General features: G+C 35.3%; 1 protein-coding gene across 2 annotated transcripts in view; it reads left to right on the top strand.

The window, feature by feature from the left end:
- Window positions 1–5,715: 5,715 nt before the first annotated feature.
- The window catches only part of LOC123312530 (SCY1-like protein 2), a 322,515-nt gene continuing 301,767 nt past the window's right edge, over window positions 5,716–26,463 (top strand). Inside the window, exon 1 of one of the 2 annotated variants that reach the window (XM_044896997.1) lies at window positions 5,716–6,140. The gene's annotated coding sequence lies outside the window, so the exon portion shown is untranslated. The remainder of the gene's footprint in view (window positions 6,141–26,463) is intronic. The other variant, XM_044897006.1, reaches the window with a different exon arrangement.

Below are 26,463 nucleotides of genomic sequence, written 5' to 3'. Positions count from 1 at the left end.
AGAATTAAGGGATAGCTCCGCCCTTTGTCATTAAACACAATAAACCTTCAGCCCCCATTAGTGGTCATAATGTACCATTTTTGGGACAAAGGAAATGAGTAAACCTGTCATTCTTATCACCTGAGGCGGACTGCAGACTGACATCTTCGAATACCTATAGCACCAAAACTATTTCGAATGGGTAAACTTTACATTTTTATTACGGTGAGAATCCACAGGTATATTGGGGAGTAAAAGAGTGACCATTAATTCAGATAATTGTCATTTCATGATAAAAGACCCAAACTGATAGTTTTCTCGAAACATCCTCATAGATAACGAAAAAAAACCCTGTCAAAGGAATCTCATCTATTATACTGAATTATTGCCGATCTTTATTGCTCTTTTTTTCCGGCATGCAAAGACACCCTTATTTAAACAATAAAAGACCCAAACGTTTTTCTCGGAACATCTCCACAGATGAGAAAAAAAAAAACCTCTGTCAAAGGAACAAAGAAACATTTCCAATTTTATCTATTATACGAAATCATGGACCACCTTTATAGCTTCTTCCTTTCACGCACACAGAGACACCACCCTTAATTAAACAACGATTTTTTCATCTAACTCTGAAAAATATTCATCAATCAATCTAATAACACACCAGTATAACATTTCATAATCCAACCACATAATAATGTTCAAGTACTCCGAATCATACTTTGTCGGATTACTCTTCAGTCGCCATTGTGGTCGAGAATCTGCTCTGTCTACCTACTAAGTTACTATACTGCATTCACATTTATTTTAGCAGTCGGTTGGCCATGGAAATTTGACACATTTCACTCTGTATAGTACGAAAATGTGGGGTTATGACGCATGTCAAAACATTTTTGGGTTTTAAATCAACGCTATGTTGCCCGTTCTACGTTAAAGTTTCTGTTATTACGTACTTTATCACAATGTCGAATCTCTTCGGAAAATATGTGACGAACGTAATTGAAGTTTACACAAACTGATTGGAGGCATACGGCATACCAAATCGAGTTATTTATATGGAAAATACAAGAGATCAGTATAGTATTAGTGTATATAGTGTATAATATGCACTAGCTTGAGGAAAGGTAATGTTCGATATCTTCCTTGGCTAAAGTTTAAATACGTTACATCAGTTATAGACCTCAACCCGACGATGAAATGCATATGATGCAGTGGTTGGGAATGGGCATCTCTCGAAGGAATTAACGGATAATTACAAGAATGTTAAATTTTTCAACAAAAATCATCCTACATCAATTGAAGTAAAAGGAATTGAAGGAAGTTTCAAGTCAAGATGAACTTGACCTTTGAACAAAAATTTCACATGAATAAAAAATTAACAGGACAACTGGCTCGTATTTGTGGCTGTTCATCTTAATACATTGATATAATAATAATAATTAGGTATTTATTGGTACCTTAAGACATTTACAATGTATGGGACAAGTCGAATGAAAAATCAATTTTCGGAAACTTATTCTACGATGACATTCATCGAAAATCCTGTAGTAACGTTTCGCATCAATTCACCCAAACATAAAATTCTCAAATGCCACCACTTTTTTGGGTCTTCCAAAAGAAGGAAATTCTTTCTCATCCTCTGCATTCACAATCTTTCTGATTGTGGAAATATTCAGCTGAAATATAAGTCGTTTAGATTCAGATGAAACATTATATAAATTCTCTTACATTGAATATGTTCGCTACCGTCTGACGTATTGTGGATCTTAGAATGTCAGGCTATAACTATTTGAATGAGCGGACCTGAATTCTAAATAGCACTTCCTGAAACCCTGTCTTCTCTCTCTTTCAAACACTTTCGGAATTTTCGTAATGAAAAATGATATTAGTTGTGGCAACGGCGTTATGACATTAACGACATTTCATGAGTGCCAACCTTACTCCATTCTAGTTACAAAAACTTGAGAAAATTATTTCATGGCCAACCGACTGCTAAAATAAATGTGAATACAGTATACAGGATTTTCGATGAATGTCATCGTAGAATGAGTTCCCGAAAATTGATTTTTCTATTTTTCATTTGACTTGGCCTATACATTGTAAATGTCTTGAGGTACTAATAAATACCTAATAATTATTATTATCTCAATGCATTAAGATGAACAACCACAAATACGCGCCAGATGTCCTGCTAATCGTTTATTCATGTGAAATTTTTGTTCAAAGGTGAAGTTCATCTTGATTGAAAGTTCCTTTAATTCCTTTTACTTATATTGATTCAAGATGATTTCTGTTGAAGAATTCAACATTCTTGTAATTATCTGTTAATTACTTCGGGAGATACCAATTCCCAACCACTTCAACATATGTATTTTATCTTCGGGTTAATATTTTTGAAATCTACAACCTATGTTACGTATTCAAACTAGTGCATATTATGATATTATACTGATCTCTTGTATTTTCCATGCAAATAACTGGATTTGGTATGCCTTCAATCAGTTTGTATAAACTTCAAGTATGTTCGTCACATGTGTATTTTCCGAAGAGATTCGACAGTGATAAAATACGTAAGAACAGAAACTTTTACGTAGAACGGACAACATAGCGTTGATTTAAAACCCAAAAATATTTTGACAAGCGTCATAATCCCACATTTTCGTACTATACAATGTGAAATGTGTCAAATTTCCATGGCCAACCGACTGCTAACCAAACCTTAGAACATAGATATATGGAATGGACATTCAGTGCTAGAAATAAATGTTTGGTAGTACAGACATTCGATTTTTCTCTGTCTAGTGCGACACTAAGGAAGTGGCGTTATATTCAAAAATTTACATACTTCCTATTTATTCGTACTGAAAATTGATGTGACAATGATGTAAGATTCAACTATCTCAATTGTGATTGGCGACACTAAGCAACTATCTCACTCCAGAGTCTTTGGAATGTTTATTTTCCATTCCATGTATCTATGTTCTAAGCACCAAACAGGCATAGCTCGGGAATGTCAACTGTAATAAAATCTGGACGTAGTGTAATAAATTGTAATAAAAAATGTATAACAAATTGTAGTATGCTTCTGATTTTGGCAAGAGATGAGGCTGGTGTAGGTTTTAGGCACGTTTGCACCAATCCCCCTTAAAAGGAGTACTTAACTAAGCCTCGTTTAAAGTTAAGGGACGCTTAATTTTATTACCAGTTGCACGACTGTGGCTTAACAAAATCTTAAGTAAGGGGCCCTTAACTTTTTATATCTAGTGATATTTCAGTTTTTTATTATGGTGCAACTTCATCCTAGTCCAATTATGCCATTTCATTGGTTGGCCGGTTGCCGATGATCGTTGTCATTTCATTAACCTAACTTTATTGTCCTGTCAGTCAGTGTCAATATATAATATTATCAAAGAGTATCAACTTTTTGTTGTTGAATTAGCATTAATATTGATAATAATGATAATGATTGTCAAATAAAAGGTACCTAAGTTTATATAAGTACAACACTTTCTTTGTAAGGTGAATTTGTTTTACTAATGTTGAAGAGAAACGTGAAGAAAATGTAATTATTGCCCTTGTTAGTACGAATACAATGAATGATTGCCAAGCAAGTGGTGGTAATTTACGAAGGACACTCAACTTCTCAACAGAAGAAAAGAGTTTGTTGCTAACTATAGTGACACCAAATCGAAAATTAAACAACACAGATGGCATTACGATAAAGGCAAAAGAAAAGGCTTGGTATTCAGTAATGGCATTCATTCAGTTTTCAAAATCCCTCAAAAATGGGAAGTTCTGCAGCCAGTTCAAAAAATTATTTTAGGTTAGAATCCCGCCCTTAAATACCTAAGACCCGTTTGCACCAAACGCACTTAGTGTTAAGTGTCCCTTAAAATGAACCTTAACTTAAGTTACGTTGCACCAACTGTTAAGTGACATTCGAATGGCTAAAGCTACCCTTAAATTTAAGCGCTCCTGTAATGACCAATTAGGTATTTAAGGGCGGGATTCTAACCTAAAATAATTTGTTGAACTCATAAACTGGCTGCAGAACTGCTGTGGTTTTCAAGTCAAGTACCTTTTATTTGACAATCCATTTCATTATCAATAATAATGCTAATTCAGCAATAAAAAGTTGTCACTCTTCGATAATAATCATAGAGACTTGTCTCTGATAATAATATAATAGTTTACTTGACACTGACTGACAGGACAATAAAGTTAGGTTAATGAAATGACAACGATCATCTTCAACCGGCCAACCAATGAAAAGGCTTTATTGGACTAGTATGAAGTTGCACCAAAATAAAAAACTGAAATATCACTAGATATCAAAACTTAAGGGCCCCTTACTTAAGATTCTGTTAAGCCGCAGTCGTGCAACTGGAAATGAAATTAAGCGTCCATCAACTTTAAGCTACGCTTAGTTAAGTACTCATTTTAAGGGGGATTGGTGCAAACGGTCCTAAGTGGTCATTACAGGAGCGCTCAAATTTAAGGCTAGCTTTAGCCATTTAAATGTCACTTAACAGTTGGTGCCACGTGATTTAAGTTGAGGGTTCATTTAAGGGGACACTTAACACTAAGTCCGTTTGGTGGAAACTTAAATTACGTTGCACCAACTGTTAAGTGACATTTAAATGGCTAAAGCTAGCCTTAAATTTAGGCGCTCCTGTAGTGACCACTTAGGTATTTAAGGGCGGGATTCTAACCTAAAATAATTTGTTGAACTCATAAACTAGCTGCAGAACTGCTGTGGTTTTTCTAATAAAGTCAAGTACCTTTTATTTGACAATCCATTTCATTATCAATAATAATGTTAATTCGGCAACAAAAAGTTGTTACTCTTTGATAATATTATAATAATATCCTTGACACTGACTGACAGAACAATAATGTTAGGTTAATGAAATGACAACGATCATCTTCAACCGGCCAACCAATGAAAAGGCTTTATTGGACTAGTATGAAGTTGCACCAAAATAAAAAACTGAAATATCACTAGATATCAAAACTTAAGGGCCCCTTACTTAAGATAATGTTAAGCCGCAGTCGTGCAACTGGAAATAAAATTAAACGTCCCTTAACTTTAAACGAGGCTTAGTTAAGTACTCCTTTTAAGGGGGATTGGTGCAAAGGGTCCTAAGTCATTACAGGAGCGCTTAAATTTAAGGCTAGTTTTAGCCATTTAAATGTCACGTAATAGTTGGTGCAACGTAATTTAAGTTGAGGGTTCATTTTAAGGGACACTTAACACTAAGTGCGTTTGGTGCAAACGGTTCTAAGTCACTAGTTTCCTCAGCTTTTTGGGGCAACTCTCATATGAAATTTTCCATAAAACACTCGAATTTGCTGTTTTTCTTCTGGTTCTTGTGACTACTAGATTATTTGTTACGGTAGCCAACCGCAAGTCCGCAAATCTTTTTGATTCGAATCAGTGTAAAAAGTGTTGTTCTGACCTGCATTCAACAAAACAATATTCATCATGAATGCACATCGAATAGCATCAATTTACTTCGTTTCGAATTTCTGCTGACCAGTCGATGTATGTCATTATCGTTCTGTCGGGGTTAATAGAAGCTGATGATAGATCAACAGGTTCTAAATGGAGCACCATTCAGAGTCACATCCAGCCCAGCCACCAGTAATCGGGCTAAGGTCATCATGGTTATGTTCGTGACCCATTTACAGTATTCAGTTTTCCACTAACCCACTTCTTAGCGGGTAGCTTGATAAATTTGGGAAATCGGTGACGTGGTCCCAGGCAGGTGAAAACGACGCTGGCGGCCACAGAGGCGTCGGTTGGTGGGACACGGTCTCGTAGAGCAAGCGCGTTGCCGTTCGTCAGGTAGCGATCAGGGAATCGGCTGGCCTGGCCGGGCAGCAGAATATTCGCGCAGTTCATCTAGTCATCTACGATAACATCGCTACAGGTTCTAACCCGTTTCGACGGACAATCGCAACAGGTAGCCCGCTCGATCTTTTTCGCTCTCGCGTTATCGCGCCCGCTATTTGACTGACGGTTTTAATACGGCTTAATAACATTATAGATTGTGCTCTGGTTACCCTCGTTGTTGGAAAATTCATTTCGGACGAGTAAATCGAGTTTTCGAACTCTGTTTTGCGAAGTACGTGCTAGTTTCGAAGTTTTCATCTGAGCGGTAAGTTCCACAATTTTGCATTCCGCACAGATATTTGAATAAATGGATGGAAAAATTTTGCTCTTTTTCTGAAAAAATAGGAAATTGAATTATGTATTTCAAATCAAAATGGTAAAAATTTTTAATTAAGTCCTGATTAAATTTTCTTCAATTATCAATCGCAATTCATTAATTTGAAGAATGAAATGAAAATATAATTTTATTTTTGGGATCTACTAATAATTCAAAGGATATGGTTAAATCTGGAATGCTTCAAATATAAACAGTTCGAATTATCACTTAAAATAATGTTTTTCAAGAAATCAATTTGGATTTCTAATGTGTTAATTCTATTGTATGAAAATGCAATGAAAATTTGTTATATTATATTCCGAATGGACAGGATTCTTATTGATTTGGACTTAGTTTCACTTTTCATTAAAATGTCACTTCCAGACATTTTTTTCAAAGTGCTCAGTTTATTCCAAGAATTTTAATGAAAGAAGTACAAATGCTTAGTTACGAAGGCGTAGAAGGGCCACATAATATTTTAAAAATATTTTTCCTTAAATTCCGTCGCAATTTAACCAAATTCCGAGTTCAAAGTCGAAATTTAACAAAATTCCGAGTTCAAAGTCGGAATTTAACTAAATTCCGAGTTCAAAGTCGGAATTTAATAAAATTTCGACTTTGAAGTCGGAATTTTATTTACTTCGAAACCGATACAGGCTAGATGCACAGGGTGTTGTTCTACGACGACATAGATTATTTCTCCATATATACAGGGGGGGGCCTGGGAGCTCAATGTTATTTTATGGTTACTATTTCAGTACTGGGGTGGGGGGAGGTTGTGCCCAACCTTACCCCTACCTGTCTACGACCATAATTTCATAATTATTCAAAAACATGTACCTAATGACAATTTTCTGCAATAAAATACATCAAGCTCAATATTTATTAAAGAACAACGTGATTATTTTGTGAAATCTGAATCCACTCATGAATATCTCAGCACATTTGGAAATGAACCAATTCGTCATAGAGCAGCCTATATGAGGTTTTCTCACCGTAGAATGACCTCTTCATGTAAGAAACATCAAAGCACACCGGGTGTACCTCGGGGTGTACTGATTTCTTGTCCATTGAGCCTCACGATTACATATGAGAAGGAAATTTTTTCATAAAATATCCGGAATATACCTAAAAAACAGTTATGTCTAAAAAAATATTCATGTCATGTCATGTCATGTCTGTAAAAAGTTGTCATATCATTGTTATGACCTCTCATAGAAGAAAACTCAAATAATAATGTACACCCTGTGTACATAATTATTCATTCATCATAAATGTGGGAACACCTAGTATTATATGAATTTGAATATTTGTAGAAAAGCAAACTATAATTCAGGAAGAAATCTACGTCGTCGTAGAACACCCTGTAGAAGTTCGGAACTGAATAAAATTCCGACTTTGAACTCGGAATTTAACTAAATTCCGACTTCAAAAAGTCGGAATTTAAGGAAAAATATTTTTAAAATATTATGTGACGCCTCTACGCCTTCCTACTTAGTAGGCTGTGAAATTATCGTCGATATCTTCTTCACCTCTACTTCAAAAATTATGTAGTTATTTAAGCTAAAAGCAGATTTAGGAAAATTTAAATTCTGTAATTTTACAGGATTTTATTAACTTCATAAACTGTTGTTCATTCTTCATTTCATATTCCCGAATAAAAGTTCATCAGAATCAGGCGGAAGTTGGTGGTTGAAAAATTAGTAGGGGAAAGTCGGGTACTACCGGACATGATACGAGAAAATAGTAAAACATGAATTTATTCTCGAAGTTTTTCAACAAACTTAGTTTGAAATGATTATTCCACAAATACTTCACATGTCCTGAAAAGGTACAAACATACACTTCATAAAATAAACATACATCGTTCAAAGAAAATAAAGTGGACATTTTGAATCTATTCAAGACTAGAGGGTTACATCGGACACGAAAAAAAATTGTAGGTACTGCTGAAAAAAGCTAAAATTCAACAATAATCTTACCCTTTTCTACGTCAGAGCATCCTTCATAGACCCATCTATTACACTCACAACCATAGACAACCTTAGTTGTCTCTGCTCACAAAACTGGATCCAGTCTCCGTCGAAACATTCATGGCAAATGAGAAAATGAGTTTCCCGCTTTCGTGTTCTCTCGTTGGATGAAAATTTTAGTTTTTGTTTTTTTTTTCAACTAGTTTTGAAACATTTTCATTTAAACTTTCGTTCAAATTTTTTTTACTTCTTTAGCCTCATTTTCATTTTTCTCTTCCAAATCATTTATAATGTAGTGCACTTTTTTCACGTATTTTTTTAACTATTTTGTGTTCTGCAGCATTCGAAACTGGCAAAGTTTCTTCAAGATTATCACGAAGATCTTTTTGTGAATATGTTCATCAAAAATATTTTCTTTTTGACCATTGCTTTCTGATTTGGTGGATTGTGCTGAGCATAAAGATTCTTGTTCGTTGATCTTTGTTGGATTATTTTGGTTTTGAGGAGATTTTCTAGAACCTAATGACAATTATTTTTGTCCGGTCATGCTTGTGTCCAGTGACACCGGACATGCACCTTGAAATCAATTAGCCATTTACAAGGGAGATATTTGAAATGCACTGTATTTGTACACGCTTGCACTATGCCTAGGAAACCATCTGGACACCTACCAATCAAGAGAAGAGAGGCCTCAAAATTTATTCTGTCCATGTGTCAATCACAAAAAGTCACAATTTAACGTTTATTTCCTAAACGGCTAAAAATATCAAGGTTAACTAAAGATATGTTTGTTCTTATATAGAATCAGTTCGTTTGGCCTTTCAGAGGAGGGGGTAAAATGATTAATCCAAGAAAACGATGACTATCCGATTATACCCGCTGTCCGGTGCTATCCGATTTTCCCCTAGCTTTTTCATTTTTTCATAACTATGCGGTGAGTGCGAATAGTGTTGTATTCAACTCAACCCCTGAATCCCACCCTTAGTCGAATCGATTGTTCAAAATGATATTGCCTAGAAATACTTTTTGTCAAATTTGATGGATACAGTATTCCTGGTATCTTCGCATGCTCCATTTTTTTCATGCCAACATCGATAAATTTACGTGGCGTGAATAAAAACTTGTTCGATTTTGAAAATCAATCTCCTAGATATCTTTATTTCTTGTGAAATTCATCTGATGAATACAGAAAATCTTCATTACACTGATTTTCCCACTATTCCTCCGATTATACATCGAATTCGTATGATAAAACTGAATCGATCCTGACGCCACTGGTCTGGGCTATCTCTGCTATCTCTGGCCGCTCTTTTCACACCGGTTAGTCAGAATAATCTATATTGAATTGCAAACAAAAACGGTTCTCTACATAACCTTGCAGAAGTGAACGGTTTTAGATTTACAGGCACAGTAAAGTAGTAATTTTTGGTACTTTTCAGATTTTTTGGAAAAAGATGAAATTATCACTAAGGAAACTATTTTTTGCAGGATTGTGTTTTGTGAAAGACAGTTATGAAAGTACGACATCATCACTTTCTCAAAGGCGCAAATTTTTAAGGGAAAAGGACTTTCACAGTCCCAGGCCCATAGACTTGTAATATATCTTATTATAGTCTATACCCCGGCCATATGAACCTTCGAGACTTATAAGAAAGGAACCAAAGCATAAAGCGATGAGCAGATGGCTATCATGTGAACGCTATGTGCCATGTAAATTATTCCCTTTCTCAAGTCTTAGTTCTTAGTAGCTATGCATAAACCCACCATTAGATTGTGAACCTTTGAAGCCTATTTTCCCTTTAAAAGTAGCTCCCCTTGAGAAGATGGTGAGGTTGTCGTTCCTTCAAGGGCTTATTACTATGATATACCACCGGCTACTAAAATCTCAATTCGCTATTACAAAGCACAAAGCACAAAGCACAGATCTCTTTAAAAAATGATTTTTTTAGTAATCTTTTCCCAAATAATCTGAGAAAGAAGAAAAAATTACTACATCGAGCGCCTGTGAGTCTAGAAACGTTCAATTTATTAAGATTACGCATTGAATCATGTTTCTAAGCAGATCAATGTAGATAATCTCCATCAGGATTGATATTTTTTTTAAACTTTTGAGAAATCAATTAAAAATAGAAGGTATAAAAAGTACATCCTTTTTTTACTGACAATAATTCGTTAAACGTTTTTTCTGAATTAGAACATTTATCGATGGAAAGGACGCTGAAACTTGCTAATAGATAACTTCTTCAATTTAATCAAAATCACGAGGAAATATTTTGTATAGTATATTAAAGTTCACGGAGGGGTCGATTTCAATTAGCGTCAGTCTACAATAGGGCATTTACAGTCTTTCGTCGCATTTTGAATCTTATATCCATGAACATCTCTGCCTTTGGTAACTTTCTTGTTGCTTGATTTTATACTGTTCTTATACAATAGTATACTTGACATTCTCTAAAGGAGCCACAACATGATTATGCAAATTTTCTTTATTTAGACTGCGAATGTGATCAACCCACATCTCTCTTGTCTTTCTTGAGGAAGAAGCCAAAAATTTTATTCACCATTTGCAGATTCTTACAGAACCTAAGGAGCCAATATAATCATATTTTTCGATTTTTCAATGTTTGATGACCGAAAAGCAACGAATTGTCGACCAGTTGATAGTATTCGAAATAATCCGTTGCAAAATGGCGAATGCGATTAGGTTGCTTTGAATAAAGTGATTCGATACAAATTTTAATCACGATACGTGTTTCCTTATCGCAGTGGCAGATAAACAGGGTGTTTCATGAGTCGTTGGCCATAGCCCAATGGTGAATGCAGGTCATCAAGGCCTTTCAGAAAACTTGCTTGTTTTCTATCCTAAGGCAATTAGTTTCGGAGATACGGGGTGATTCATGAATATTGACCTAACTCTGGAATGCAAGGTCCGATTTCGATCAAATTTTATGGTTTGGTTTACTTCAGAAAGCTCTTCCAAACGGTTCATGAAATATCAATATTTTCAAGGCAGTACTCAGAATATCATGATTTTTCATTCAAGCCCCAAAATCTAAATTTTTTACATCCCCTACAGAAATTTCGTTATTGCCATGAAAAACTACATTATTAGATTAGGAACCGGATGAATTCATATTTTATGTCGTTTTTTCGAAGTGTGGTCCTGTTTTTATTCCTTTGGTTATAATATTTATTGTACTTTGCCGAGATTCTGAATTATTTTAAATTCTGTTCAATTCTTCTTCATTTCAAACCCTCAGCACATACTGAGTGTTCGTAAAAAGGTGTTTGAGTATGCAAAGTCGAGCTGTGAATTCTTTTGAAGTTACATAATATTGAATTTAGATACAAATGATGTATGAACCATCTTGGAAAATGTAATCCGTAAGTGTATTTGCTTCATAACACACATAAGTATTGAAATGTATTCTTCAACAATGAAAGTGTACTTATCATAAGAGACGCTTAAAATCAGATTATTCATTGCCCTTCTTATCATATCGTGATTTTGTTTAACTTCTGCACAGGCTTCTTCCATCCTCTTCCGCAAATGCTCTCGTGAAGTTAGAAGTGTCTGTCACTTTTTCACGCACACTCAGTGGGAACTGAGGGTTTAAAATGAGAAAGATTTGAACAGAATTCAAAAAAATTAAATCTCGACCGAAGACAATGAATAATATCACCAAAGCAATTAAAACAGGACCGCATTTCGAAAAAAATTACATTAAACATGAATTCGTCCGGTTCCTTCATTGTTGTTTCATGAAAGGAAATAAAAAGTTTAAGGTTTTTCGGAAGAATAAATTTTATCAGTTATGTATGTTATGAAGCAAATACACTAACGGATTAGATTTTTTAATAGGGTTTCACTCATTCGTATCTAAATTCAATATGTAATTCCATAAGAATTCACAGCTTGACTTTGCATACCTTTAATTTAAACACTTTTTTACGAACACTCAGTATGTGTTGAGGGTTTAAAATGAAGAAGAATTGAACAGAATTTAAAATAATTCAGAATCTTGGCAAGGGACAATGAATATTTTCACCGAAGGAATAAAAACAGGACCGCATTTCGAAAAAATAACATAAAATATGAATTCTGCCGATTCCTATTCCCCTGTGACAAGTGTGCTATGCAAAGTGAAAATTGAATTCCTTAGAAAAAACTATGTAGTTTGTCATGGCAATAACAAAATTTCTGTAGGGGATGTAAAAAATTAAGATTTTGGGGCTTGGATGAAAAATTATGATATTCTGAGTACTGCTCTGAAAATATTGATATTTCATAAACCCTTTGGAAGAGCTTTCTGAAGTGAACAAACCCATAAAATTTAATCGAAATCGGACCTTGCATTCCAGAGTTATGGCTATTGCAAATTTAGGTCAATATTCATGAATCACCCCGTATCTCCGAAACTTATAGCCTTAGGATACAAAACAAGCCAGTTTTCTGAAAGGCCTTGATGACCTGTATTCACCATTGGGCTATGGCCAACGACTAATGAAGTATAAAAAAGCAATCCACTCTTGATCTGATTATCTAGACTAGACCTAGAGGATGTGAAATGATTGTTTCCAGCAATTCTACATCTGGTACAAATCCGAATGCCTGTAGGCAAACATATAGAAAAATGCATAAATATGCATAATGAAAAATATATTCTCCCAAGTCTTCGAAAATAGCATACAAATCACTCTTCATATACCCTTGCACAGTCCTCGTGTACCCTTTTACAATGACAGCAAAATGTCTCGAAGGTAGGATATAAATCAGATTCCAATAGCGGATTAAAGAACGAATCCAGCTTCAAATAATTAAATTTTTTCTTCCGTGAATTCCGTAACTCAACTTATCTTCATTACTTGAAATTTGAAATCGATAAAAAATTCAACAGGGATTACGTTGAATCCCACCCTACTTGAGTACGGTTTTCTGATCGAGGAAATGCAAACAGTTGAAATTGATTTTCCATTAAACCAACGCTTCGAATAGACCCTTATTTCCCCCACTTTGCATTCAGGTTATGCCGCTTAGTAAAATCGTCCTGTGTAGTCTGGCCTCGTCATTCTTTCTGCTTCATTTGGGCGTCCGATATAAAGAAAAAGATTCAGGACGGGCATGTCATAAATGTCGTCTCGGAAGTTCCTGGGAAAAGTGATGAGATGGGATAGGAATCGCTGTGATCAGTCATTTCCGAAAACCCCTTTATATTCATGGAATAGGGAGTGAAACTCGGTTTTATGTCAATATATCCTGCCGATTCTCCTTTTAGAGGAGGACATTTTAGTCGCATGTAGCGTAAAACGAAAGCGATTGTTTTCCCTGACGGGGATTTGTCAGGTTCTTGAAATTATACATATCTTAAACTTAAAACAGATATAGTTGATTGAAATATATTTCACCCTCTATATTCATGAATATACTCGTATGTGTAGTTAGTCTATCTAAAGTTACTTGAACAACGTATAGAAGCGTTAAGGCTACCCCTTTGATGTTCCACTTTCATTATGGAAGGTCAGGAATTTAAATGCTAATGATAGTCAGACGAAGTCTGAGATAGAATGTCTGAAACTGCATATTTATCTAGCGTCGGGTAAAATTGAGATATTTGAATTTTTTTTTCAGTGAATATATTCCCTTTAAGATGCCCTTCAAGACCTTCATACTCCCTATATATATATATAGGTCTCGAAGAGCATCTTAAAGGGAAAACTGAAAAAAAAATTCAAATATCCCAATTTTATCAGAGTTAGCATAACTTTTCGGAAACGCAAGTTGGGGGTAGTGGGGGGTGAATTCGTGCCCGGCAAAATCAGGGGGTATAAAGGTTTCGAAGAGCATCTCCAAGAGAATATATTCACTGAAAAAAATATTCAAATATCTCACTTTTACCTGAGTCAGCATAACTTGGTTCGAAAGAGAGGAGGGGTGTGATGGGGGGTGAATTCGTGCCCGACAAAATCAGGGGGCATATAGGTTTTGAAGAGCATCTCAAAGATAATGTATTGACTGAAAAAAAATTCAAATATCTTAATTTTACCCGACTTAGCATAATTTTTCGTACACACAAGTTGGGGGTATTGGGGGGTGAATTCGTGCCCGACAAAATCAGGTGGTATAAAGGTCTTGAAGAGCATAGTAAATGGAATATATTCGCCGAAAAAAAATTTCAAATATCTCAACTTTACCCGACTCAGCATAGTTTTTAGGAAAGAGAAAAGGGGTGTGATGGGGGGTGAATTCCTGCCCGACAAAATCAGGGGGTATATAGGTCTCAAAGAGCATCTCGAAGAGAATATATTCACTGAAAAAAAATTCAAATATCCCAATTCTACCTGATTCAGTATAACTTGGTTCGAAAGAGAGGAGGGGTGTGATGGGGGGTGAATTGGTGCTCGACAAAATCAGGGGTCATATATGTAGGTTTTGAAGAGCATCTCAAAGAGAATGTATTCACTGACAAAAAAAGTCAAATATCTCAATTTTACCCGACTTACCCGGCTTAATTTTTCGGACACACAAGTTGGGGGTAGTGGGGGGTGAATTCCTGCCCGACAAAATCAGGTGATATATAGGTCTTGAAGAGTATCTTTAAGGAAATGTATTCACTGAGAAAAAAATTCAAATATCTCAATTTCACCCGACATAGCATAATTTTTCGGAAACACTAGTTGGGGGTAGTGAGGGGTGAATTCGTGCCCGACAAAATCAGGGGGTATGTAGGTCCTGAAGAGCATAGTAATTAGAATATATTCACCGAAAAAAAAATTCAAATATCTCAATTTTACTCGAAACTAGAAAATTTCTATTTTATTGACCCACCAGCTCGTTATTCATTCCTAGAAATAGTTCAGAATGGTTGTAAACACTCAGTACCTTCATCTCTTTTCAAGAACATCGTCAAATTTCATTTTCATTACCACTTTTCAATATCAATCCTGTACCAGCCTTTATTACGAATCAAGATATACCCCGAGCGGGCCGACCGCTTCACCGAGGCGCCGAGGCAAACGCGTGGCTGGAACTCGTGGCTGCTTTCACACTGGTTATTTTCGAAGTGTTTCAATTTAGCAATGCATTTAGACATTCCTTACATGTATTTGGCGTACAGCACCGCAATAGCCCTTTCTCTCATTTACCTATTTTCAGAAGTCGTAATAATGATAATGGCTTCTATTCGTTGTTGCGTATTTCATACGATGCAACAAATTTCCACCTCCTATGCATTCATTCAAATAGAGTCAGGGAAATTTTAGGGAAAATTTAAACAATGAGCTAGATGCAAAACAGTTGATGACGTTTGATTAACAATGATGAAAAATAACAATATCAATATGTGCAATCTATGTTTTAAAAATGACATCCTTTAATCATTTTTTAAAAATTGTCTACAGAAAGCAACATGAAGCGGTTTATCTGCTTCTTTTAAGTTTTGAACAACTTGGATTTTGTATTGGTGAAAGTGCAAATCACAATTTAGAATTCTTCCTTTTGGAAATGTGCAACGTATTTGACTGCCTCTCTAACATCAAAATCTCCTACCCACATTATGGTTTGGCGTGTTGGAATTCTTCCGTGTCTTTCTACATTAAATTCACGAAAAATTTTTTTGCACTTGCACAACTGAATTACTTAATATGAATTGTTTTACGACATAAATTCGTTGGTTTATCGGAAATTTCTCCATGACAAATTGAATTGCAACTATACTCCATTCACTTTCAATTTAGCACTCGGTTGGCCATGGAAATTTGACACATTTCACTCTGTATAGTACGAAAATGTGGGGTTATGAAGCTTGTCAAAACATTTTTGGGTTTTAAATCAACGCTATGTTGCCCGTTCTACGTAAAAGTTTCTGTTATTACGTATTTCATCACAACGTCGAATCTCTTCGGAAAATATGTGACGAACATAATTGAAGTTTATACAAACCCTTTGAAGGCATACCAAATCCAGTTATTTGCGTGTAAAATACAAGAGATCAGTATGATATCATAATATGCACTAGCTTGAGGAGAGTTAATGTTCGTTATCTTCTTTGGCTAAAGTTTGAATACGTTACATCAGTTGTAGATTTCAAAAATATTAACCCGAAGATGAAATGCCAATGATGCAGTGGTTGATTTTCTTCAACAAAAATCATCTTGCATCAATATAAGTAAAAGGAATTAAAGGAAGATTCAAGTCAAGATGAACTTCATCTTTGAACAAAAATTTCACATGAATAAACAATTAACAGGACAACTGGCGCGTATTTGTGGCTGTTCATCGTAATACATTGATATAATAATAATAATTAGGTATTTATTGGTACCTTAAGTCATTTACAGTGTATAGGACAAGTCAAATAAAAAATAGAAAAATCAATTTTCAGGAACTTATTCTACGATGACATTCATCGAAAATCCTGTAGTAAACTTTTCGCATTAATTCACTCAAACATAAAATTCTCAAATGCCACCACTTTTTTGGGTGTCCCAATAGAAGAAAATTGTTTGTCATCCCCTTCTTTCACAATCTTTCTGATTGTGGAAATATTCAGCTGAAATATAAGTCGTTTAAATTCAGATGAAACATTATTATGAATTCTCTTACATTGAATATGTTCGCTACCGTCTGACGTATTGTGGATTTTAGAATATCAGGGTATAACTATTTGAATGAGCGGACCTGAATTCTAAATAGCACTTCCTGAAACCCTGTGTCTTTTTCAATCACTTTCGGCATTTTCGTAATAGAAATTGATATTAGTTGTGGCAACGTCGTTTTGACATAAACGACATTTCATGAATGCCAACCTTACTCCGTTTCAGTTACAAACACTTGAGAAAATTATTTCATGGCCAACCGACTGCTAAAATAAATGTGAATGAAGTATATTGACATATAGAAATGTGTCACTACAATTGTCAAAAACAGATTATTATTTCCGCAACGTACTATGAAAAATAGATGAAACCTTGTGAATATGCGAAAGAAAAATAAAGGAATAGTAGAACTAAAAACAGAATTATATGATTTTCCTGCTAATTTGATTTGTTTAAGCACGAAACGTGTTTCGATATCATAATGTACCTTCAGGTGGATGAAGGTAAACTGAAGATGCTGTTATGATACCGAAACACGAGTCATGGTTAAACAACTCAGTGAAAATCATATAATTATCTCTTTAGTTCAATTGGACTTTTATCAAGTACCAACCACATCAATTCAATAAATTCAAGTTGTAATGCGAAACATAAAATTTATATGAAGCGGCTCTTTTTTATTTCGTGAAAAATTTGTTGACTTATAAAGATTTTCCCTTTGTTTGTACGCCAAATTTATATAGATTTTTTCGAGTTATATCATTTAAAAAAATTTCACATGTGTTGATGCCTCGTAACAAAATTTAATTTCGATAAAATCGAGTTTTGAGTTTTGGTCGAACGTTTTCTTCCTGAAATGAACTCTTTTTTTGAGTTCATGAAAATTTAATCAGTATCAGAGGTGAGTAGTCAATTTTCGCCGTTAATAAGTCTGAAAATTTTCGCGAAGTCAGAAAACCTTATTATTTCAGTAACTACTTGTCTTTGACCCTTGGTTCAAACGTTCAAAGGATTTAATTTTTGCAATTGATCTCTAATGAGTTTAACCAGTGTGAAGGATTGAATCTAATTACCAATCACCACCTCCCTACTTCTAGCCCTACATAAACATATTTACCTCTATTTTTTCGTATCTCTTGTTTTATGTTTTATCGAAATTTAAAATTTCGCATTGCAACTACAATTTTGTGATTTTCCTATAGCATTTTTATGCGGCTCCACTCTGCGGTATAAACTATGATGTATGTATTTCACAATGAAATATCAATTAATATAGTTACAAATAGCCAACCTACTTAATACAAGTTGTCTAAATCAATCACAAAATAATCAAACACCTAACTGCTTGCATAAGTAATGGGGAGTTTCTTTTTAGGTGTTGCATATTCGCCAATTGGTGTTTGTTGCCTTATTTTATAAATTTGCTACATATTTTGTAGCCCCTATTTGAAAATATTTATAGGCAGTAGGTGAATGTGTTGAAACATTCATGGCAGTCTTCTTACCAAATCAATTGAAGCCACTCGTGCAGTCTCATCTGTTATGAATTCGAAACCTGAATACACAGATTACAGATTTTCTGTGATTTGAGCATGAATAAGAAAATAAGAAGAAATAGACACATACTGGCCAATGGCATAGTGCTGTTCGAGCTGAGTGCCAAATACATGTACGGAATGTCTAAATGCCAACCGTGGAGGCCCATGGCTCCATAAGGAAAAACAGAAACAGTGACGATTGTTGCCGAATTAAATCGTCAAAGGGTCGAAATTACCTCGGCATACAAGCTACCACAAAACAATTTATTGGAAGAAGAGATAAACAACATGTTGGAAGGGACAAACCCGAAAATCTGCATCGTAGATTTCAACTGTAAATCCCCTTTATGGAACAGCAGAACAGAGAATAGAAATGGCAAAAAACTCGAGGACAACAAAATGCCAACTTTGGAAGATGGAACCTCAAACCACAATCCCGTGGAATTGACAATTGGAGAAAAAACAAGAGAAAAACTGATGGAAATAAGAGAATATACCAATTGGGCTAAATACAGCCATTTAATACAATCGGAAATAACAGAAATTCCAACAATACGCACTCCAGAGGATCTGGAATGTGCGGTTGATAAACTGGAAGAGATTATATTGAAAGCTTACGAAAAAAGCACGAGAAGAGTGAAGAAACCAGCACCAAGTCATACGCATGGTGATACGCCTAAAGAAGTAAAAGATCTTATACGAGAAAATCGAAGACTCAGAAGAATATATCGGATGAATAAAAATGATCTGAATAGAAGGAACCTCAACCGCCATAGCCAAGTTCTGAAAAATGCCCTGAAAGATTTAAGAACAAGCAGATGGAACAAAAGGGTTCAAGAACTGAATACAATTGATCATTCTGCATGGAGAATGCAAAAAAGCCTACGAGGAGAAAAGACTGAAATTCCACCACTACACGGAGAAAGAGGAATAGCGTATGCCAATACTGATAAGGCAGATGCATTGGCGGATTCGATCGAACGAGAATCGAGAATAAATTGCAGGATAGACGACGATAATGAAGATTTGGAATAACTGGTTGAAGAAAATGATGAAGTAATGGATGAATTAGCAGCGGCTGCTGAAATAGACAAACCAACATCGCCAATGATATCAGGGAAATAATTAGAAGTTTGAAGAAGAGGAAGCTCCCGGAAACGATGAAATAACTAATGTTATGTAAAAGAAATTACCTAGAAAAGGTATAGCCGCTCTAACAAATATCGCGAATGGAATTATGAGGACAGAACACTACCCAGAAAAATGGAAAACATCGGATGAACCATTCAAAGAGAAGAAGTTCCCACAAAACTACAGACCGATGAGTCTACTGTCGGCGTTAGGAAAAGTATTAGAAAGAATTATAGCCACGAGGCTAAATGAGGAAACGGAAAATCTGAAACTGATACCACCAGAACGGATTCAGAAGAGAGCATTCAACAGAGCAACTATTATTAAAGCTCACAGAATACATTACAGAGGGATTCCAAAATAAACAAGCTACAGGTCTTGTTTTACTAAACGTCGCCAGAGCATTCGACAGAGTATGGCATGAAGGATTAATATATATGATGCGATGTGCTGGATATTCGATAAAAATATGCAAATGCAAGTTGATCCGGCATTATCTCAAAAATAGAAGATTTTACGTGAAAGTGGAAGGAGAATGCTCCACAACAAGAGATATAGAGGCTGGAGTACCTCAAGGGTCAGTACTTGGGCTACTCCTGTACAACATATACATTCACGATATTCCGAAGAATCCAAGAGAACCATGCCAACGTTATATGCTGACGACACAGGTATAGCAACTCGACACCGCAACCCAGAAGTAATAGAACGAGTTATACAAGAAACGATTGACGAAACAAATGACTGGTCCATGAAGTGGAAAATCAAGCTCAATGGACAAAAGAGCCAAGCAATATTACTACAGAAGAGAAGACTGCGACACACAACGAATCTAGAAGTTGACGGCGAAGAAGTCGACTGGAAAATGAAGCCAAATATTTAGGAATATCGCTTGACAAAGGACTTGTCATATCAAACAAGCAATCGACAAAACGAAAGCAGCGATGAATAGACTCTATCCCCTAATAGGAAGAAGAAGCCACATGTCGAAAGAGACAACTGACTTATGCCTCAACTGACTTATGGATCAGTTGCCTGGGGTTTCGCGGCAAAGAGCCACATCAAAAGAATTCAGGCCACTGAGAACAATCTGCTACGATGTGCAATAGATGCACCTTGGTTTGTCAGGAATAGACAGATTTATAAGGACCTAAAATGGGAAACCATTACTGAATTCATGAACAGAAAAGCAGAGAAATTATTCGAAACAGCGAAAAACCATCCGAATCAAGAACTCAGGAGACTAGTGGACTACAGCCCAGAGGAAGACAAAAAGAGAATGCGAATTTACCGAAGGAGACCAAGAGATCAATCAAGAAGAGATTAAAATAAGAACAGAAACTTATTGAAAAATGCAATAAAGTGTTATCCAATAGAGGATAAACACATAAATCCCAGCACGATAGTGTGCGAGAAGAAAACCGACAAAGAGATGAACGGTTTGCAGGCAAATGCCCTGAACCAATATTCAAGAAGCAGTTAAGGGTTTTTAGTGGGTCTCGAGCTCAGGAGAGTGAGAATCCCCACACTTGTTCTCCCTCAGGAGAGGGTGGTGCGTCTGACTTGCAGATTTTCCCCCTGCTACACCAAAAAAAAAAAACATGGCTCCATATCTCCTCAGCAGCGCCTACTCATGGTACGATGAATCATTCGATAAAATTTTACAGTCTTTCGATATTGATCCTTGAAATGGGTTCTGCAGTATAACGTTTCATTTCAGGTAATGTTTCGAAACACCAAACTTACTTTGGATTTCCACTTAAATTTTTTTATTGTATTTTTTGGATATTAAAAGTCTGTAAAATTACCCAATAAAAAATTTATCCCACCATAAAAAGTGAGCCGTTAAGTGAATAAAGAGCTTCCAAAGTGTCGTGGTGAACATCTCCGAAATATAACAATTCGAGAGAATGAAATTCTTGCAAAAATATTATGGAAATCTCGTCGTTCGAAATTTCACCTTTTCTTGTCTATCGACATTTGGCTTACATAACTGTTTCCTCTGACCCGATCCCCGACAAATGAGCCGGAAAACTGGGATATCCTGAAGGATTCCCTACTGACTTTCGGTTTACAAACATTAAGCGGTTAATTGGCCGTACCCTATAATACCCACCGTGCAAACAACATCGGAAGCGCAATCATTTCGTATCGTTCCTATTTGTTCCCTTACCAATATTCTATGCAAACATTTGCCAATATATCAGGTTCAAACGGAGCCGTTCACGACTGTGCACGTACGGTTTTCAATCACGGATGGCGTTGATATCTATATCGATAACTCTTGAAAAATCGACAGAAAGGAAAACAGCATTTCAATATTACAAAGCAGCGCAGGCAATTATAACAAGCGGAGATTGTTTTACGCCTCTATCGATTATAACAAAAATTTTATATTCTCGGACATATCCCAAATTGAAAACAGATAATGGATCAAAACACAGGATGTCCCAAAATGAATTTATAATTCTAGAAAAAACAACACCTCATAGATCTGTTAATCGATTTATGAGACTCTCAAGGACCCATTTTGCCCCTCTTGCAAGCAAGGTCTCATTTAAAAATGGATAACAAGGTTCACATGATTGATCACCGATTACTGAGTACCCTGAATACATTTTTCGAAATGTTCTCAACAGTGTGAAAAGCTTCGTGATTTAGGTTAACAATACTACACTGCGCAAAAAAATTGACACACATTCTGAAAATCTCAATTTTAATGAAAGTTAACTCTACATTGACTTTATAACTTATTTTTATGTTCTCTCGGGAAGGTTTTGAACGAAACAAGACACATTAAATGGAAGAAAAATTCAGGATTTCACCGAATCTTATCTGAAAGAAGAGAAATGAACAATTTTCAAAATACTGAAATGCTGATAAGTGATTTAATACTTGGTATTTCCACCCCTTGCGTTAATTACAGCTCCCCAATGATGGTTCATACTCAAAATGAGTGATCTTAAAATGTTCTGATATAATCCTTCCCAGATTTCTCCGAGTTGGATTCCTAAGTCATTAAGAGTAGCTGGATGATTTTCTGAACTTCTCAGCCTTCTATTGAGGTTGTCCCAAACCTGCTCAATCGGATTGAGATCTGGACTTCTTGCTGGCCATTCCATTCGAGAGACTTTAACCTCTTCAAGGTACTCCTGAACGATGCGCGCACGATGGGGTCTGGCATTATCGTCCATAAAAATGAAATTTTCACCAATGTATGGGGCAAATGGCACTACATGCTCTTCAAGAATGTTCCTTATATACTTATCAGTATTTATAGCTCCATTATCAATGACCACTAGGTCTGTGCGAACTGTCAAAGATATTCCACCCCATACCATAATCGATCCTCCCCCGAAACCAGTAGTATTCAGGAAATTGCACTGAGCATATCTTTCATGTGGACGTCTGTATACAAGGGAACGTCGATCACAATGGTAGAGGCAGAATCTAGACTCATCTGTGAAGAGAACTCTTTCCCAATCGGCCTCTTCCCAAGGCATATGCTCTCTCGCAAAATCCAAACGCGCCCTTCGATGGGCTGGGGTAAGAGCTGGGCCTTTTGCCGCGACACGAGGCCTTAAATTATATTATCTGAGGCGATTTCTTATTGTCTGACTGCTAATTTGCACCTCATGAGTTTGCTCAAGCTGAATTTGAAGGAGGCGAGCAGTTGCAAACCGTTGTCTCAACGAAGAAACTCTCAAGTAACGTTCTTGAATGGCAGTTGTTACCCGTAGTCTACCCTGTCCTGGTCTTCGGACATTCATACCTGTCTCCCTGAATCGCTGCAACATTCTGGACACACTTGTATGGGAAACTTCAAACCTTTCTGCAATTCTTGTGTATGTCCACCTTTCTTCTCGCAAAACTACCGCTTGGGCACATTCCTCTTGGGTCAAATTGCGTGTTTCGCGTTGCATAGCGATCGAGTGGAGAAAATCAATCGAAAGAGAAACTATTGATCACTAGAATTGATCGGGAACAACTGATTTTAGAATGGAGCCAATACATTCAAAATCTGATAATATCATCTTTTTTTATTCCTGCTGGGAAAAAACATCTGTATTGAAGAAAACCGTTGAAAGTGGATAACATATGCATGCATAATTATGATAAAAATAATTATCATTGAGAACACCTTCAGTTGTAGAATAAATTTGAGATTTCCATAATGTGCGTTAATTTTTTTGCGCATTGTATTTGTGAGGAAGTAGGGATTATGGTAAAAAGGAATTTACAGGAGTAAAACTGTTTTGAGTTTCTCAAACTTTCCTAAACTTTTCCTTATGTTGAAAAATCGATAGGAATTAAGCCTCTTGTGTTGTCATTATCTTTTAATGGTTATTATCAAGAGAAAGGACCAAACGTAAATTTCAGCTGTGAGGGGATGATAAAGAAGTTAGAAATGCGTATTGGTTGAGGGTCTAGGTAATTATGTATTTCCATATCTGGAATAGTACCAATTTGATTCGAAGCTGGAATATTATTCGATTACTTGGGTTTTAACAGAATTGCTGTTATAAGCACATACATTGAGTGAGTGAAAAATAAGGTATAAAATGCATATCTTCATTAACCATTTTGTAGAGAAATGGTCGAATTCTGATTTTGAATTATTCAAGTTACAATGTATACGAGGATATATTGAAACATTCTTAGCCTACTATAAACCAAACAAAATTTCAATGTCAAAATATTAAATTACTCAACATATTCTCCTCTTAATTGGATACATTTATTACAGCGAACCTGCAACGTCTCTAGACCTCTCAAAAAAGATGTTTCTTCTTGCTCTGCAAACCAAACCTCCACAGCTTTTATTACCTCCTCGTTGGAAGAAAATTTACGACCTTTTAAACTTTTTTCAGTTGAGGAAAAAGATGAGTCGGATGGAGCCAAATCTGGTGAATAAGGGGGGTGTTCTAGTAATTCAAACCCTAAATCACGAATTTTCTGCATGGCAACGTGGGATTTGTGTGCGTTGTCCTGCAAAAACAAAACATCTTTGGATATCTTTCCGCGTCAAAAATTCAGTCATGGTTACTCCATGATGTTTCTACCCTTGCACGCTTTTAGTCAACATTCAAACATTTGGCTATATATTTTGCAGCAATTTTTCTCATATCCAAATTGACGTGAACTATATGATAAATGCGTCCATATAAAATATTCAGTGCTTCAGATATCCGTTTTATTCCAATTCGACGGTCTGATAAAATCATGTCATGAACTGCATCGATATTTTCGGGGACTGACACAGAAACTGGCCTTCCCGATCAATCATCATTTTCAATGGAAAATTTACCTCTTTTGAAGCTTGCATTCCAATTTTTCACGGTCACATACGAAGTGCTCTTTTTTATGCCTACAATTAACGCAAAAAAAATTGTATCACAGTCCAAAAATATACCTTTGTTACAAACTCTAAACAAACACCCTCATAAATTATATTAGTGCTAGGGATCAGATAGTAATTCGACATTATATGTATATTGGGATTTAATACCTGGATTTGGCTCCAATTCATTAATGCATCTCAATTATTCTATTATTTTCAATCCCACATTATCAAATACCAATCAACTCATAATAATTTCAATACTCAAGCAGAAATCCATCAATTTAGTTTTACTCATACGAGCGTATGTATTGTACAGTGCATCCCAAATTCCAAATTCGCTGTCCCCAAAGGGTACTTCTACAACCGTTGGAGATATAAAATTTCGAGTCAAAAATTTATGGGCTACTTTTTCATAATAAATTCAAAGGTGCTTTCAGTTTTTTGATATATGTTGAACTATGGAGGTTACATGGTCATTTTGAATTTATTGCATTTTCAGGGATACTGTATATCTCGAAAACCTCTTATGATATCCTTAAGGTGAAAACTGTTTTTGATAGATATTTCACGTGGAATTCATTGACATACACAAAAAAAATTTTGAGCTATCGCTTTTGAGTTATAACTCAAACTCATAGTTTTTTTAATGGGACATCCTATATTTCATTCCACCATTAAATTGTATATAATTTTTCTGATTCAAATAATATATAACACTTGTTAATATTTCACAAGTGGAAATTCTTTTAAATATTCTGGAACAAAGGAGATTACTGACTTCTGTCATTGTCACAATTTCAATAATTGTCGTAGCACCGTTGATTGATAGATAAATCGACTTCAAAGTCTAAAATTCAAATTTTAATTATCAAAACTATTTTTAGGTACCAATTGTTATATATTATTTTAATCAGAAAAAAAAAATGCAATTTAATAGTGAAATGAAATAAGGATGTTTCATTAAAAAACTATAAGTTTTAGTTATAACTTGAAAATGATAATTTATAACTTAAAATTTCTCTCCAACGGTTACAGGAATACCCTTAGGTAACAACGAATTTGGGATGCACTGTACACATGTTCATGATTTTATATTTATAACTTTTTATATACGGGTTTATAATTTTTCAATGTAGTTGTGCTTGTGCCTCATTCTTACTACTGGAGGTCTCCATAGAGAAAATAAAAACTATTGTTTAAAAAACACCATGTTTTCTCTCTATATATTTGCCAACATTTCTTGGAAATTTCATAAACTTGTGGAGAAATTATTTGTGTACTTACTTCAAAAATTCTGTCTCAATTGATCAATTCTATTGGATGAATTTGTTACCGATTCGTACAGAACCAACCACATTCCTTTTTTATACAGATCGGTACAAAATCACATATTTTCATGATTATTCATTGGATTTTGTTCAAAATTGAATTATTTTTCCAAGGATGAAACTATTTTCACCTTAGTTAATGAGAGAAACAAACAGTCAGGTGTATGGAAGTTAGTGATTATCATCAAAACCATAGAATAAATTAGTGAAAATTTTATATATTCACACAGCATATTTAACGAGATGACCAATATTGTACAATATTTAAATTTGAATATCTCAAAAACGAATAAATTCAATGAAAAAAAATTGAATATGCGGATCTCAGAGGAGAGGAGCCCTTTACAATGAGATATTAGTTAT

This window comes from Coccinella septempunctata, chromosome 1, assembly GCF_907165205.1.
Source record: "Coccinella septempunctata chromosome 1, icCocSept1.1, whole genome shotgun sequence".
Lineage (NCBI taxonomy): Eukaryota > Metazoa > Arthropoda > Insecta > Coleoptera > Coccinellidae > Coccinella > Coccinella septempunctata.
Note: the sequence above shows the minus strand (reverse complement) of the source record. Positions and strands in the feature narration are given on the sequence as shown.